The following is a 3677-nucleotide window of genomic DNA, read 5'->3' as shown; positions in this document are numbered from 1 at the left end:
GTAAGTATATAGTCCATACTCCAGAAGCAGGAATCAATGTTTTAAAGGTTGAAACTATTTCGCTTAAACCCTAACACATGGAAAGGATTTTTTCCAGATACACAAAATAAAGTTTGATAATGGAAATGCAACAGAACCCTAAGGTGAACTTGGTAGGTAAGCCAAGATTCAAGAGGGCAGAGAGTCATTTCCTTATGACTGATTCCTCATCTGCCTAAGTCCCTTCGAGATCTGCAGAGCTTGTAATAGTCAACAAGCAGCAGCTGGGTTGATTAACAAAGACATTCATTGGATAAACATTTATTGAGTCTCTATTATATAGCCAGATGCTATGCCAGACTATAGAGAAACAAAGATGGCTAACATGCTTCTGCTGCAGCCACCTTAGAATGCTATAGCATCCAGTGGCCCTAGAAACAGGCAAATGAGGAGTTACTGTACAGCATGGCCACAAGAGTTATCAAAGAGCTGCCAAAATGCAAGATGCCAGGTACACCTAAGGTAGGGGCACCCCAGTCTACCCAATGGAGAAAAAAGATTTTGCTGAGGTTGTAGCACTTGAACCAGTAGATTTGGAATAACTGCCTAGGAGAGTCTGAGGGGCAGCAGTCTGTCACAAGTGTCTGGCTTGAAGTTGTATTTGCACAGCACTTCATAGATTGATAAACTGTCAGGTGTTCACAGAGAGAAAATATGGAAGGGACATGGCCAATATGCGGGCGGGGGCAGTGCCGAAGTCACTCCAACTCTCTCTCCCCTCAAGTAACTTCAACTGAGTGCTTAAAGATGAATAGAGGTTTCCAAGATTGAAATGATGAGCAAGGGCACCCCTGGCAGAAAGGCAAGACAGAAAAAGAAAATTGAGGAAATTACAATAGTTTAATTTGGTGAGAAGTGGGTCTTATGCTGGCAGTACATGAGAATCCCTGGGTACGTTTTTTAAAAATACCAATGTCTAGGTTTCGCTCAAACCCTTAGGCTCTGGGCATGGGGTCGTGGCATGGTCTTTGTTAAAAGCTCCCAAAGTGATTCTAATGTACTGTCAGATTTCAAAACTGTTGATCTAGCATACTGCATGTGGAGGTGGGGGAAAGGGGGGCAGAGGTGGCAGAGAGTGATGCTGGAGGTGGGCACTCCATCAGATTTACAGTGAACATTAGGTCTTGTCATACAAACAAAGGAAAGAACACGTCAGGAATTTTTTAATAGGGAGGTGGTGTGATAGGATGGCCAATCTTCTGTCATTTTGGAGGTAGCGCAAGAGTTGAATTATGTGGGAACAGGATAGGAGGAAGGGAGATCAGAGTTCATTGATTCCAGGCAAGGGATGAAACATGCTCCAGTGCAGGGGAAAAGAAGAAATTAATTTTAGAGATATTTGGGGGCTCAGCACCCATGTGCCTTGGAGTGTGAGGGAAAGAGAAGAATCAAGGAAAGAAATTCATTTCAAATTTGGGCAATCTGATAGATGGTTTTTTTAATCACTAAGTCACCACATACAGAACACAATAAGAGGAACTAGTCTGGAGGTAAAGAAGATGAGTGAGGCACTGGGAAATTTGAGTTCAAGGTACACAGGGAATAACCAGATGGTACTTTTCGGAGCATATGTGGATATCTGGGGTGGCACTGAGCAGAAAGATCTGGGTTGGAGATTTGGAGATCTGGACATTTGGACATTGGCAGGATAACGGTGATAAACAAGCCTCAGGTGAGGATGCTGTCCCCTGGAGTGAACGTGCAGTGAGGAGAAAAGATGGCAGAGGATAAAGCCATGCAGAAACTTTAAATTCCTGGTTCAGTTAAAGAAGACTTGGGGCCATGTAATATGTCTATTTAAGCACCTGATTATATAAAATATAATACTAAATAAAATGTTGGTTAAAGAATGAGCATTGAAGCCACTACAAATTAAAATGAGATCCTTTTTTGTTAAATCTAGTTGATTAACCACCACCAGCTCTCCTTTTAAATCTGAACAGCAAATATTTTTCTCTGATAGCACATCTTTATTTACAGCTGGTGGGCTTGGTAAAACAATTTCAGACAGTGTCTTAAGGGTATGAGTCAAGAATCTAAAAATAAAACTTTTTTTTCTTTCCCTCTTTTTCTCCCAATTTTGTTGAGATAATTGACATACAGCCCATACATCATAAAATTGTTACCACAATAAGTTTAGTGAACATCCATCAATGCATACAGATAAAAAATAAGAAGAAAAGGAAAAACAATGTTTCCTTGTGATGAGAACTCTTGAGATTTACTCTCTTAATTTTCATATATAACATACAGCAGTGTTAATTATATTTATCATGTTGTACATTACATCCGTAGTGCTTATTTATTTTATAACTGGAAGTTTGTACCTTTTGCCCACCTTCATCTAATTCCCCCTCCCCCAGCCCCCCACCTCTGGTAACCACAAATCTGATCTCTTTTTCTATAAGTTTGTTTCTTGAAGTAAAATTAACCTACAACACTATGTTAGTTCCAGGTGCACAACATAATGATTTGATATTTCTATACATTTCAGAATGATCACCATGATAATAAGACACTTATTTTGTAATTGGAACTTTGTACCTCTTAATCTCCCTCACCTATTTCTCTCACTTCCCACTCCCCTCCCCTCATTACAGGTAATCCAGCCTAAGGAACAATTATAAAAACACACAAAAACCTTTATTAAAATGATATTTAATTCACAGTAACATTCACTGCATGCAAGATATTGTTTATAATAGTGAAAAAATCAGAAACAGGACTACCTCTCATTTGTGTGTTGCACAAAATGATGCACAAAAATTGCATATTTTTATATTATAGTAATTAAGAGAACAGGTTCTGAAATGTCTCCACTGCCTTGTTGGCTGTGTGACTGTGGGAAATCACTAATTTCCCTAATCCTTCTTTATTTTACCTATAAAAGAAAGATAGTAATACCTATTTCATAGGCGTGACGTGACAATTAACTGGGGAAAAAATTAAAAGTAAAATTTCTAATATTTATTAAGTGTTTACAATAATCCAGGCGTTCTTCCAAGTATTAATATTTTACACATATTTTAAACTTTATTCAATCTTTATGAAACCATAGTAAAACCCCTGTTTTAAAGATGAAGAATCTGATGGGCAGAGGGTTGAACAAGGTCACACAGCTGATAAGAGGAGGCCATGGATACTTACCAGGCAGACTCCAAAAGCCTTGCCTTTAACTTCTGGGTGTCTGGCATCTGGAAGGACTCAATAGATACAGATGATTATTACCATTATTATTAATTTAAAAGATCATAAACACATGAGAAAACAAAGAGTGTTTGTCTTTGGGTGGCTAGCCTATTTTTGTTCTTCTATTATTTGGTATTATTTTTTCATTTTTTAAATTATTAACTCCTGACTTTATAGTGCAACAAAATAAGATAAACTTAAAATAATATAAAACAAAACAAGAATTTGAGTTCTGTTTCTGCTTCTGCACTGTCAAAAGTAATTTTACTGAGTTGTATGCTTGAGTGGTTCTTCAGTATTCTTAAACATAAAATAGGAATGATATTTAACAATTATTTCCAATATTTTTAACAATGGAATTATTTGAGAATTTTAGACATCCAATCTGGTAAACAAACCAACATATAGTTTCTCTGATTGTAACAGGGTTGTGTAGGAGGTTTAAAGAG

General features: G+C 37.4%; 1 long non-coding RNA gene across 1 annotated transcript in view; it reads left to right on the top strand.

Annotated features, from left to right (window-relative positions):
* LOC309647228 overlaps nt 1-3677 on the top strand; it is a 52953-nt gene that overhangs the window by 25256 nt on the left and 24020 nt on the right. The gene's annotated exons all lie outside the window — the stretch shown is intronic.

The sequence above is a fragment of the Balaenoptera physalus genome, assembly GCF_965194825.1.
Source record: "Balaenoptera physalus genome assembly, chromosome: 17".
In the NCBI taxonomy this organism is placed as follows: Eukaryota; Metazoa; Chordata; class Mammalia; order Artiodactyla; family Balaenopteridae; genus Balaenoptera; species Balaenoptera physalus.
Note: the sequence above shows the minus strand (reverse complement) of the source record. Positions and strands in the feature narration are given on the sequence as shown.